Source organism: Pediculus humanus, genomic scaffold, assembly GCF_000006295.1.
Source record: "Pediculus humanus corporis 1103172108269 genomic scaffold, whole genome shotgun sequence".
Taxonomy (NCBI): Eukaryota; Metazoa; Arthropoda; class Insecta; order Psocodea; family Pediculidae; genus Pediculus; species Pediculus humanus.
In genome coordinates, this window is record NW_002987838.1 from 556,528 (window position 1) to 571,797 (window position 15,270).

Here is a 15,270-nt window from a genome sequence, read left to right on the forward strand (position 1 = left end):
AAAACTTTTCTTTTTTTTTTTTACCGCGGGGTTAAAAGAGTCACAAATCTCGAGCAATAAAAGGGAAAGAGAGAGAGAGAGAGAGAACGAGGGATAAATCGGGGAAAACACAAAGCAAATAGAGAGAGAGAGAGAGAGTGCAGAGAGTAAGAGAAAAAGAGAAAAAGAGACAGAATACTTTTTTTTCTACTCTCGTTTGATTAAAGCAGGTGCGCGTGCGAGTGCGTGCGTACCTAAAACATCACAACCTGAAACAGCAGGTGAAAGAAAAGAAAACGTGAAAGGGACCCCGAAGAGAAAGACAAGAAATCTCTCACTCTACAGCTGCAGAAAAATAAATCAAAAAGTAACAAACCGTACCTGAAACAGACGCGTACGTACGTACGTACCACGTTCAGCACGAATACAAACATTTGAAAAAAAAAATTTTTTTTAACACCAACGTGATAAATAATTTTTTTTAAAAAAAACCAAACCAACAAACAAACAAACAAAACAGGTTGCTAACGATTGTGAAAATTTTTTCAAAAAAAAAAAAAATGGCAAACGTAATTAAAGGCGGTAAAATAAGGTTGAGAACTAAAATAAAAAGCAGAAGACAAAAAGAAAAAAAAATTTTTTTTAACCGGAAAAATGTATGTAATTTACACTAATTAGACGGGTTTTTTTTTTTTTTTCTTTAAGGTTCTAATTTGTTCGAAATATTTTTTTTTATATAAAATTTCCGATTCAAATTTTTCATGGAAAAAACTTTTTCGCAACCTCGACAAAAAAAACCGGAAACGGAAAAACTAAAATGAAAACGCAAGGAAAAAAAACTCATTCATCGATTTTTTCTTTTGTCTTCCGAGAAAATTTTTTACATTCGATTTTGTTGTGACGAACCCAAAAAAAAAAAAAAATTGACGATTTTAAAACGTCGTGGAAGGAGACTTAATGACACATCACGTATTTACCACCTTTAACAATAATGATGATGATAATAATAATAATCATTGACGCCAATGTTTTTTTTTTCACGACCTTCGCTCGTCGAGTAAAAATAAAAAAAACAAACGGAAAACAAGTTTAAAACGGAAAAGGAAGACAGAGAGAGAGAAACACGAACATGAGGAAAACGATGAGAAAATTCGTTCGAACAACATAACAAGAATAAATAAAAACCGGAAATAGTAAATTAAAAAATAAAAGAAAAATGTTTTTCCTGTCGCAGAAATAAAAAAATCAGGTTTCGATCATGTCGAGGAAAAAAAATTTCGTTCTTTTTTTTTTATTTTCCTTTCGCATTATAAAAACAAAATACGTATCGAACGTAAATATTTTTTTTATTTTCTGTTGACACGTATTTGCATTTATCGTAACAGCTAAACAAACAAACGAGCGAGCGAGCGAGCAAGCAAATAAAACAAACAAAACAAAAAAACAAACGACGACACGATCGCAAGCAAAAATTTCCAATTCGAATTCAGGCAAAAAAAAAAAAATAAATAAAAAATAAATCCAAGGATTTAAACTCAAACTTATTCTCCACCACTACCACCACCACCCTGTCCTCCCCCACCTTCATTCAACCGCCTCCCTACGCCCCCCCCTATTCTTGTCCCTTAAAAAAATAACCAAAGGGTGGTCAATCTTTATTACTTATGATGTATTACGAGAAACGACGACAAAATTGCAAATAAAAAAGGACGGACAACGTGGCAAAAGAAAAGAGAGAGAGAGAGAGAGAGAGAAAAGGAAATGACGTAAAAAAAAAAAAAACTTCTCCAGTTTTCCAGATAAACATCGTCACCGGTTTTTCAACCCTTTTTAATATTAACCACCGATCGACAGTTCGACCGACAACCGACCATCATCCAACCGTAAAGGAAGGAAAGAGAAAAAAAGAAAATTTCCATTCGAAAACTTTAACATTAATTCATTCATTCATTCACTCACTTACTGACTCACTCATTGATTCATTCATTCATTCATTCATTCTTACCGGTTTGCAATGAAACAAACAAACAAAAAATTACGCAACATTTGAAATTCAGAAAAGAGTGAGAGAGTGAGTGAGAGAGAGAAAATTCAAATCAAACGTACTCGGGTAAACTTTTGGTGATCCATTTCCGGTTTAAATATTTATTCACTGAATTGCCAAACAACCGATCAGGGCCGTATCAAGGTAACAACGATCACCACCATCCTTTTAAACCGGTACCGGCACGCAAAAAAAAATTTAATCCCTACAATTCCGCGTAATAAAAAAAAAGGAAAAAATACGATTATTATTACATTTTATCGAATCCCCATCAATCGATAGATCGTTCGATAGATCGATCGATAAATCGATGACTAAATAAAACGACGACACCATGTTCAAATATAAATTTGATAACTGTTATTATTCGTAATTTAAATTTTTTACATTGCAAAAAAAAAAAAAATTTTCCAGAAACGGACGCGCCGGATCCACTCACGTGGATTTTCCACCATGAATAATAATAATAATAATAATAATTGACTGCGTAAGGATAAGTGAAGAAAAAAAAATTTTTTATTCTAAAAAGCAGAAGGTAAAAAAAAAAAAAAAGGTAAACTTTAATCCATTACACAGGGGGGAGGGGGAGAGAGGGAAAAGAAAAATAAAATTTTCTTTCTTTCCTAAGGGGTTGAAGAGATAAAAGAAAGAAATAAAGGGCAATGTCATTAATAAAAAATCCATTTTTCAATATACAAAAAAAAAAAAAAAAATCCCCAACAGGTAAAAAAAAAAAAAAAATTTCAAAACCGTCTCACCTTTTGCCCCCGAGCCGACGCTCCTCCACCACCACCACCACCATCAGCCCCCTTCTTCACATCGCTACTCGCTACTCTTCTCTCTCTACGCAACCCCAAGACGCCCCTTAACTTTTCCTTCCTCTTAATAAAACTACTACGTATAATGATACGGTAGTTTTCTCCAGCGGGGAAAAAATATCTATCTCTCTCTCACTCACTCACTCACTCTCTCTCTCTCTCTCTTTAGATTTCTTATCGATAAAAATTACAATGATCTCGCAACAACACCGATAACCACCACCACCGCAAAAGAAGGGAAAAAAACAAAACAAAGGACCGTTAATTGATAATGACGAAGCGGGGACCCTCCCCCGCTTCGGGTGACGTCACATACAATCATGAGCCGCGCGCGCACGCACGCACGCACACATTCACAATATTTAACGTACGTATGAATTACGATTTTGTGCAATTTTCCTTTTTTTTTTTTTTATTAACGGTCATAACCTCCCATTAATTTTTTTTTAATGAACGTATGCGCGAGTAGATTCCGGTTAAATATACGCCCATGCTCGTTTCCCCTCTCCCACTTCAAACAGTGTTTAACTTACGAGAATTTATAATAATAATAATAATAAAATATTTTTCGATCCGCCTTTTAATAATATTTCAATCAAATTTTTTACGTGAGCGTCGTGTGTTGTAAATAAAAACTCTTATTTATTTATTTATTTAATTTTTTTCTTCTTCTTCTTCTTTTCTACTGCCACGATAAAAATAATCGGAGTAAAATTATTATACCCGTTCGATTATACTCATAAAACGTCACTTCCATCTTTCCCAATGGGTATTTTTCACGATTTAAAAATCGTAATTTTCCGTGATTTCTAGAACTTTCTTTCATTCGTACAAAATCAATTACATACATAATCAATTAATTAATTAATTTAATTAATGAAAATAAAAATAATAAAAAAAAACTCGTTTGATTACGACTTTGTAATAATTTTTTTTTGGGAACCGACGACGACGACGAAATAATGAGAGAAGACCACCTTGCCACCAGGGTCCGTTAACACCGTTTTTTTTTCAAATCGTATAAAAACATATCCGCGAGGTATACGGAAACCACCTGTGATAACCAGTTATTTCGCATCCACGTAACTCGTGTGAGTTCAAACAAACAAACAAACAAACAGACAACAAAAACAAAAATTTAATTCATCGATAGAATTGTAGAATACTCGAAGAAAACGTCGTAAAATTTCTCCTGCTGACAATCGCGTTTCCGTTCCCTTCCCCCTCCTCCTCCCTCTTCGGAAGGCAAAATTTCATTTCGAAAAATCTCTCCGACACCGCATCTCGTCTAATGACACGATTAACTCTCGTCGTTCTTTTTTTTTTTTAAGATTCAAATCAAAATGGCGACGATGGAGAATAATCAACTGACTTTTTCATATCTTTCGTCGTTAGTAATTTTTAAATTAATTTTTTATTACTCGATTGACTTTTTGACTCCCCTCTCCCCTCTCTCTGTCTCTCCTCCTCTCTGTCGGTTGCTCTTCCTTCCGCCCACGTGCACGATTATTATCATTCGCGATCCCGACTTATTCGTTAGAAGTAATGAAAAAAAAAAAAAAAAAAAAAAAAAAAAACGAGCACGTTCGAAAAATTCATATCGTTAAACCGGAAATGATTGAGGGTTTCATCGTCGATGAAAAAAAAAATTATTTTAAGGAAAATTATATTCTCTACCGACATTCCGACGATAATTTCGATGGTATTTCCGGCTATCGATCGTGCCTTTCTTTTCTTTTTTTTTTCGTTTGGGTGGTATTAAAACAATAAAAAAAAAAAAAAAAAAAGTTGACTCATCGATGATAAGCGACGAGGTTTTGAAAGTTCATAAAACTCATTCAATAAAATCACGGCCTCGAGATATCGAATTCACAAGATTGAACAATGATTCAAAAAAAAAGAGAGAGAAAGAGAGAGAGAGGGGGGGGAGGACATAGAAATAGAAAACCGAGCGTACTCACAGATAGCACGAGTGATATTACATAAATAATTTAATTAATGAGGTAATAACGGTGCTAAAAAATACAAAAACAAACAAACAAACAAAGGAAGGAAGGATGCAACGAACGAGACGCATTTTCACACGCACAAATACGCACATATCCCTCACGCATAATAAAAAAAACAAATAATTGAATGAAGGATAACTGAACACACACACACATATCGGACAGGATGAACGAACGGAAGAGGTATGCACCTTAAAAGAGCGACGTATGATGATGATGATGATGATGATGTGCCCAAGGATCAGGTTGGCTGTCTTAAAGTTGAACGTCCACTCTCAAGGACACCTACTAAATACAACAACAACAACAACAACAATTTCATTACAAATTTATTTGACCCGAATGTATTTCCACGTGATTCTTCTTTTTTTTCTTTTTTTTTCTTTTCTTCTTTTTTTTTCCATCACCTTCTTCCTCGTGAGCCGCCATATTTTCTTCCACCCCCTTTCCACTTCCCTCTCTCCCTCCTTTTCCAACCTAAAAATCTTTAATCGATTCTAACCCGTTATCATACACGCACACACGCACGACACTCACAATTTAAAAATAATATTAATAGTGATAATAATTGTAGGAGCAATCGTTCTTAATTGTAATTACAGGAGTAGTAATAATAATAATAATAATAATAACCGTGATACGATCCTTTTCCATTTTACCTTTTCCCTCCTTACCCCTTACCCACCCCCATTATTTAATTAATAATTTAATTGCTCCAGCGATTGATAAATGAAAACTTGATCGTAAAAAAAAAAAAAAAAAAAAAAAAAAAAAAAAAAAAAAGTTTCTCCAGCAATAAAAACAATCAAAGACCGGTTCTCCATTGCATTTGCCCTAGGTCAGGAAACTTCAATAGGAAACAAACAACAAATTGATATGTTTCTTTCTCTCTCGCACACACATACACGCACGCACCCGTTTCTGCGTGTGTGTGTGTAAGTGCGTACGTAAGTACTTGCGTTGTCCTTTTTTCACCGATCGTTCTCCTTCTTCCAACTCTACCTTTCTCCCTCTACCTCCCCCCCTCTCTCTCTCGTCTTGCCTCATATGTAAAGTAAGATATCAGTACGAAATGCAACACGGATGAAAAAAAAAGATTTATCTCCGTTGTGCCAAGGATAACAACAACCTTAAAGAATACAATTTTTTTTACCTCCTCGTGGAATTCTTTGGTTCGGTCGAGGGAACCTTGGGGTCGTCGCCGTCGTCGTCATCGTCGTTGTTTTTAACTAATATTATTATTATTATTACGAAAAGAAAAAAGAAGAAACTTTAATATTGTTTTTATTTCTCTTTCCGAAATCGAATAAGAATGAAACGATGGGATTGACGAACGGGGGGAGGGAGGAGGGAAGAATCAGGCCTGTCGAAAACGTAAAGAAAAAGAAGGGAGCCTAAAAAAAAAATAAACACGCGCCTAAATAATTTATTTATTTTTTTAAAAAAAAAAAAAGACTTGAATGCATCAACGCACGAGGGATCTTTTTCTCTTTTTAAAAAATCCAGAGATCCAATCAATTCTCTCTCTCTCACTCTCTTCTCTGTTCTCTCATCTGACTTCAATACACAATACTCTGGAGAGAGAGAGAGAGAGAGAGAGAGAGACAGAGAGAGAGAGAAAAAGAGGGTAAAATCGATCAATTCTATTTCACAACCCACCCAAACCCACATTTAAAAGACTAAAATGAAAAAAAAAACCTTTTGTAAACGTTCCAATGGCGGATTCATACAAAAAAAAAGGTTTTCGGTCCGAATGTCGGCGCGGAAATTTTAAGGGGGGAACCAAATCACGTGATTAACACGACATTTTCAAAAAAAAATTGGCGGTTCCTCGACGATGATGATGTAAACGTTTAGTTTTTAATAAAACACCTTCCGTAAAATTTTTTTAAACAAAACATGGCAAACCTAATTTCATACCTAACATTTTTCTCCTCTGCTCACACGCGCACACACACCCCCTCCCCTCCCTCTACCGTGCTCTTGCTTCTCCCCTGTACGAAAAGCAAAAAAAAAAACAAAAACAAAAAACTGGATTTTTTTCCGATTAAACTATATTTGTGACTGCTGGAAGCGCTTTCGAACGTGAAATCACAATCAAGATAAAAAAAAAAAATCGAAGGGAAAAGAGAGAGAGAGAAAAACGTTTTTATAACAAACGAAAGGCAAAGAGAGACAGAGAAAGGAGATAGAAATCCTGGAAATATCTATTAATTTTGTCCAGTGATAATTTTTTTTTTTTCTTTTGATTCGTTTAACATCCTCATCGTTCGACTCCTCCTTTTTTCGATCGTTTTTTTCACCTCCCTTCCCCCCGTCCACTCGTCATCATCGAAATTTCCAGTAGAAAAAAAAACTTCTGGACAGAATAAAATACCAAAAAACGCACGAATACCAACTTCGACAACAAAAAAAAAAAATAATCTTGATTATTTAAATGACCACACGACACGTACCTTTTTATCATTTTTTTTTTTTTTTTGTTTTAACCACAAAACAAACTGTAAAACATAAGAAAATTAACGAACGAACGTACAAACAAACAAACAAACAAACGACCCAGTCAGAAACAAAACGAAACAAAAATTAATTTAAAATCCAAGCATGGGCCCGTACCAAGTGGGGGCCAAAATAAAAAAAAAAAAATTTATTTTCGAGGGCATATTTTTAGCAGAGTTTTTTTTTTTTTTTTACTCATACGTAACAACAATAACAACAACAACAACAACAAACAAACAACGTCGATTTTTAATAATTATTAACAACTAAAAACAAACAGCAAATAAAAATCGTCGTCGTCATCGTCGTCGTAAATCCTTAATCGAAACTCCTATGACGTCACACGTTCGCGAGCCCTTCAAAAAAAACGACGGTGATGAGACTCTAACTTGTTCACCGCGAAATGAAATTTTCCATTTTTTTTTTTTTTTTGTCTTTTTCTCCAGTGAGATAATTCCTACTAATTAACGCTCGTTTTAATCGTGACGACAAACGCACTCCAGGACCTTTTCGATAATAACAAAATCATCATTATCATCACATAAATTATTTTAAAGAGGAAAAAATTTAATTTTTCTCTCATCAACGACCTCTTTTGTCAAAAATCATAACCTTTGTTTTTTAAATTCGGAAAATTCTTTGGAAAATAAAAAAGAAAAAAAAATTACGTACACGTCGTGCGAAACATTTTAATAACAATTACATAATAATAATAATAATCGTCATGATTCGACGATTTTATTATTATTATTATCATCATCATTACTTCGTAAGATAAACTGGAAAGCAGACGAAATCTTAGTTACGACGATGCCGCAGGTTTTTAAAACAAAACAAAAACAACAGACAAAAAAAAAATATGGCGACCGACGAAAGACTTCGCCATTCGGAGAGAAAGAGAGAAAGAAAAAAAATTATTCAAAGTTTTGCAGTTAAGGAAAAAGAAAATGATGATGATAATGATAATGATAATAATAATAATGATAATTAAAAACTGGAAAAACAAATCAAATCGAAAAAAAAAAATTAAATTAAATTAAACAGGTGAGAAAACGTTAATATATACATATTTCCCTCTTCGTTATTATTATTCTTTCTCTCTCTTTTTCTCCTTTAATTTTTTATCATCTCTCTCTCTCTCTCTCTTTCTCATTTTTATCAATGATCTTCAACTGGTTTTTCTTTTCTTTTTTTTCCGTCTTACATAAATTATTAAAGAGATTATTAAATAATTATTATATTAAAAAAAAAAACATTTTTTTCGAAACGATAATATGTGTTCTTGTTGTTGTTGTTGTCACCTTTACAAATGAAATTGTACAACAACCGGAAAAACGTCAGGTAATTAGAAAGAGAGAGAGAGAGAGAATTAGAAAGAGATAGAATATAATGTATGTATCTGTCGAATTACAGAAAATGAACGATCTGCGTTTTTTTTGCTGATTTGGTTGTTTTTTTTTTTAACACACGAACGAATCAATTTTTTTTCAGTACGAAAACACGAAAACACTAATTTTATTTCAACGGTTTTCCATTTTCTCCCCTCCCTCCCTCTCCCCACTCTAAAACCGGAAACGGAACTTTAACGACTACAAACCCGCAAAAAACAAAAAAAATCATTCGAAAATCAAACACGTTGGAATTGGTCGAGTTTGTTTGATTTTATTTTTTATTCTCCCCCCCCCCTCTTTCCCTCTTCTCTCCTCCCCCAAAAAAAGAATGAAAAAGAAAGAGAGGGGGGGATAAGTGACAGTGATTTAATGTTGATTCAAAAATTAATTAAAAATTTTTTTTTAATATATATTTTTCGCTGTCGTGGCTGGCCTGGCCTCCTCTAAGACTAAAAACTTTCAAGCTTTCTTACTCCAAACGGCTACAACAACAACAAACAAAACAAACGAAACAAAAACAACAGCTGATACACATCCATCGAAGCTTTGCCTTAACATTATTATTATTATTATTATTTCCTGTTACTTTTTCATTTTTTTCTTTTTGATTTGATTCGATTTATAAAATGAAAAAAAAAAAAAAGGAAAATATCTCTAGACAATCAGAATGGAAAAAAAAATTTTTCTTTTTTATTTTCTCTCTCTCTTTCTCTCATTCTCTCTCTCTCAATCTATTTCATTTCGTTTCCTTTTCCTCCATTTTCATCATCGCAGTAATAATAATAATAATAATTTAAAGGGAATGTATTTCTTCGTGCGAGATTTTTTTTTTTTTTTTTTTTAAATTTTCCTTTTATTTTTTCCACCTAATCCGTTTTCCATTTTCTCTCTTCCTCTCTCTCTCTTTCTCTCTCACACTTTTTCTTTTAACTAATTTAAATGACTTTATTACTTATCTGACTTTTCTCCCTCGGCAATTAACCGCACGGATTCAAAAAAAAAAAAACTTCCCTGGAGAAATTCATTTGATATTAAGAAAATGAAAAATAAATTTTTTTTTTCATTTTTTTTTTTATACGCAAAATACATTGGCACGCACTTACGCACTTACTCACGCAACGCATGTTTTCCCTCCCCTCCCCTTCCCTCCACTGTTTCTCCTGTTTTACTTACGAGGGAGCGCGAGAAGAATAAGATGTGCGAGTCATCTGCTTAAATTACACGAATAAATTTTGTACGCCGCGTTTTTTTTATATAAAAATTATCATTATCGTTAAAATCGTCACGCGTAAGGGGTATTCCCACTCCTCCTCCCGTTTTTGTTTTAAACTCGAAAAAACGCCGCGTTTTCGTAACGTGAAAAAAAAAAAAATAACCGTTCGAAGAGTTAATTGTTACGCGTGCGTAACAATTAAATCAGGTTTTTAATTAAACTCTCTCGGTTGTAGTGGTGTCGAATGACTGGAAACAAACTCAACGAAGAAAAAAAAGAGAGAGAGAGAGAACGAAAGAAAGAGAGAGAAAGATTTTTTTTAATTAAAGTTTTTCCACATCGGAAAAAGTTTCCTCGTTGATGAAAAAAAGGAAAAACGGGAAAATTTATCGAGATAAATAAAAAACAAAAATTAACACGTGATATTAAATCAAGTCAATGTTATTCCAGATATAAAAACTTGATATGATATCTGGAGAAAAGTCACCTGGAAAATTCTATCATTTGACAAAGTTGTTTTTCCCCCTTCCCCCGACCTTCGCGCGACGCCATTATTCGCATTCGTGTTTTTTTTTTTTCTTAAATAGAGCAACGCGCGTTGACATTTTGTTGTTTTCACCCATTCGCCATCAACAAACAAACAAACAAACATCCTTAATATAAAATTTAAAAATAAAATAATAATAATAATAATAATAATAATAATAATAATAATAATAATAATAAATACCTCAACTTTTTTTCAAATGCGATGATGGAGAAAAACAAACAAAACTAATGAACGTAACAACGCAACGAAGAACAAACGCAACAAACAACACAAAAGAGGAAACTTGACCGCACCATGCAACTCTTGCATCTCGTGTATTGTTGCAACTACAACTACAACAACAACAACTACTACTACTACAAACCGTCAACCTTCAAATCAAGGCCCGTTTATTTGAAAGTGCATAATTTCGATGATGTCATACCGTAAGTGCATTTTAAATATCAAACCGAGAGAGAGAAAGAGAGAAACTTAACGGAGAGAAACGTGATTAGAAAGAGAGAGATAGAGATAAAATGAAAAAATTAAACCAAGGCAAAAATGATGATTACAAACAACAACAATCGGTAAAAAAAAAACCTTTATGGAGAAAAAATGCATTGGCGAACCTGAAGGTCGAAACTTTTTTCTTTTAAATTTTTTTTTTTTTTTTAAATGGATGATTCTTCTTCCCCTTCGTACGTAAAATAAAAAAAAAAATTTTATGCGTGCGTAATTGAGCAATAAAATCTCGGTTGATTACTATCCATTAAAAAAAAAAGAGACACATGCACATGCACGCACACGCACGCACGAACGCACAGGAAGGCAGGAAGGCAGGCGGGCAAGCAGGCGGTGAGAAGGAAGACACATGCGCGAGACACCACGAACGAAAGAACCACACCCGTTGTCGACGACGATGACGACGATGATGATGATGATGAAGATGCTGTAAAGAAGTGCGTGTGTGCGTGAGGGTACGCGTATCCACACAAAACACAGCACAGCTCTCTCTCTCTCTCTCATTTTTTATTTCGGTGAATCTTTTCCTCTTCCTCTTCCTCCTTCTCCTTCTCCTTCCCCCTTCATTTTTAAACCGTGTGAAAACCGTGACGACGATATTCTAAACAATCCATTTCCGTTTCCGGATAATGATTACTCCAAACTTCATCTTCTTCATAGGGTACATACGTACGAAAATGGTCGGAGAAACGTTTTTATTACACGTCATCAAAATCGCTTCGAGTTAAGTCGAAAATTGCAAAGCGGGGGGGGGTTTGAGGGGGGAGTGTAAGAAGTGCAAATGGCGGATGTCGACGGTGTTTGGGGGGGGGAGTGTATAAGGAAAAAAAACACTTCGAAACGTACGAAAAATGTAGAACCTTTTGTGAAACTGTTTTCTAAACGGCGTTCGTCGCCATGTTTGTGCGTGTGTGCGTGCGTTAGCCTTCGAAATTCTCATTCCGATCAAAATTCTTACGTTTCCTTTTCCCCCACCTTTTCTCACTTACCCTTCTTCCCCACCTTTAAATTTAATAATAATAATAATAAGTAAAAATTAAAAACAAAATTCAATTTTCTTCTTCTTCTTTCCACTCCCCCTCCTCGCGTTTAACTTAATTTAAAAAAAAAAAAAAAAATTATTTCTCTGACTTTTTTCCTTTGATTTTCCTTTTTTTTCTTTTCTTTTAAAAACCTTTTTTTTCCTTTTTTTACCTTTTATTTGATCTTTTTAGAAGAAAAAAAAAGAAACCCTCCGATCGACGCCGGTCGAAAACGATAATTACAAGGGTTTAACAAGTTAATATGTTTAAATTGGAAAACATTCGTTCCTGAACCCTCTTCCTTTGTCGCTCCCCCTCCCCTCCTCACCCCACACAAAAGGCTAATTTCTACTAAAAACAAAAAAAATAAAATAAAATTTTATTTTATTTTTTACTTGTTTTGTGGAAAAAGTTAATCCTTTCGATGTTTCCGGTTGTGTACTCGAACGACGACATACACACATTACGAAAAAATAACGGAATTAAATACGAATCACACGGGGGGGAAGGGGAAGTGAGGAAGAGGTAGAAGAGGAACCTCGCGGTTCATTTAAGTTCGATTTCAACCCTTTATTTGGTCATTAAAAAAAAAAAAAAACGAACGAAGGGAGAACGTTAAACATTAAAAAAAAAAAAAAAAAAAAATGGCGGAAACCAATATCGTATTCAATACAAAATATTGCCCATTAAACAACAGCACGAAAAAAAAAATGATGATGATGATGATAATAATAATAATATTTACAATACGCTCACATTTAAAAATCCCTCCTCCTTCTCCCTCTTTGACTCCCTCTCTCTCTCTCTCCTTTTTCTTCTTCTTGTTCCACGTTTTATTCCAATTTCCCTTCGCACCCATTAACATCTCTTTCATTTCCCCACCTCCTCTCTCACTCTTTCTCACTTCCATTCCCTTACCTACCACGTTTTTAAAACATATTGATTGTAGCAATTTGCTAAAACATTCTCCCACCCTCCCCCCACGAAAACAAAAAAAAAAAAAAAAAACAATTTAAACTCGGATTAATAACGTATGGGAATGTTATCATTAAAAATATGCTGACGCACATACACGCACGCACGCACGAACGCTAGAAAACAACGCTGCCGATTGCTTTTTTTTTGAGGGAGGGGGCAGGGGGCAGGGGGCAGGGTGGAGTGAAAGGGAAGAAAACCAACCAACAAAATAAAATTTTAAAAATATGCCACGCAATTAAAAAAAAAAAAAAAAAGTATGAAAAACGCCCATTAATATTTTATTACCTAATAAACTGGTAATAAAACATTTTATAATAATAATAATAATAATAATGGCAATAATGATAACAACAACAACAACAAACGAAACCTTATGATAAAACTTATTAAAATAAATAATAATATTAAAAAAAAAAAAAGTTTGAGCCTTAAATTATTTTTATCATCACCGTCGTCGTCTTCATCATCATAATCATCATCATTAACATTGCCACCAACATCATTACGGAAAAAGGAAATAAAAAAAAAAAAAAAAAAAAGATGAGGAGGAGAAGGGGAAGGAAGAGAAAAGAAAAAAAACGTGGCGCGAGAAAAGGTTTTTTTTACGGAAAAAAAAAAAAAATTAAAAGAATAAAAATGAAAAAAAAAAAAAAGTAGTAGTAGTATTTCGTAAAAGATAGAAGAAGAAAAAGAAGAACCCTCGCGATCGGAGGAGGAGAGGTGGGGGTAGGGGAGATAAGGGAAAAGAGGAAGGTTGTTATGAATTTCCTAAGGGTAGAAAAAACAGTCAAGAGAAAACGGCGGAAGAAGAAGAAGAAGTAGAAGTAGAAGAAGGTAAAACGAAGTGAAGAGAGAAAGAGAAGAGAGGGAGGGTGAAGAGAGAGGGAAGGAAAAATGTTGGGGAGACTTAACTTTCAAAAAGAGCGAGGAGGAGGGAGCGGAAGAGAGAGAGAGGGAGGGAGGGAGCACGCTCGTTGGGGAGGTTTTTAGGGAGTTGAAACGGACGCCCACGATCGATATGGTAGGTCTCACCGCAGCTCGACACCGGCTTCAACTGAATATTTAGACCTCCTCGTGGTTGTAGATTTTTTTTTTTTTTGTAGTAAATTTAAAGTGCCACGATTTTTTTTTTTCGTTTGTTTGTTTGTTCGTTTGTTCTCATTTAAAATAATAATAATAATAATTTGTTATTAATTATTGTAGCGAAAGAAAATTCAAACAATTGATATTTTACGATATGTTCGTGGAACTTGCATTCGAAATTGTATTTTACACGGAAATGTACAAACAAACAAACAAACGAACGAACGTACAAACAAACAAACAAACAAACGAACGAACAATCAAGCAAAAAAAACTAAGTAAAAAAATTAATTGAAAAAAAAAAATTTTTGTTTTTTATTATTTTCGACACGGACGATCGATTTAAAAAAAAAATGTTATTATATTTACCGATCATTCCTTAGACTTTTTCTAAAGACACTTCAATTATACTTTTAAACGTTAATTACACGACGAAATCCAAAAAAAAAAAAAAAAAAAAAAAACATTCGCTCCTATCGATCAAAAATCGACATGAAGAATTAAATAATTAAATTAAAAACGTATCCGAAATTGTTTTTTTTTTTCGTGTGTGTCTTCTGCCACGACGTATTTTTCCTAATTTAAATTCAAATTTAGAAATAGAAAAAAAAAACAAACCAAATGTTTCCTATTTAAATAAAATTCTTCTTATTGAGTCTTTAAAAAAAAAACTGACAACAACCACCGAGAATCAATCAATCGTTCGACATTAAAATACAACACGAGCTCGCTACGAAACAACAACAACAACAAACGAACAAACTTTGTTTTTTTTAAAAAAAGATGGTGACAGTGTTACCAACTTAATCGAAAAGTTTTTTTAAAAAAAAAAATAACTTTCATATTTATTTTTTGCAACGGTAAAAAAAAATAGCAAAACCACAAACGATTTATAGCAAAAGTTTTTGACTTGACAAAACTAACTAAAACTTGCCCACCCCCCTCCTCCTTTGCTTTTCTTTTTAATTCTTTTCCAAACGGACAAAAAAAGAAACAAGAAAACAAACAACCAAAAGGAACAAACAAAATAAAACGACAAACGGACGTTTGGAAACTAAAATTTAAAAAAAAAAATCAATACGAAATATAAAAAAAAAAACGACTTGAAATTCCATCGCATTATTTTAATATGTGTATGTGCGTGCGTGTGTGCGTGCGCGTGTGTTTACGAGAGAGAGTCGTA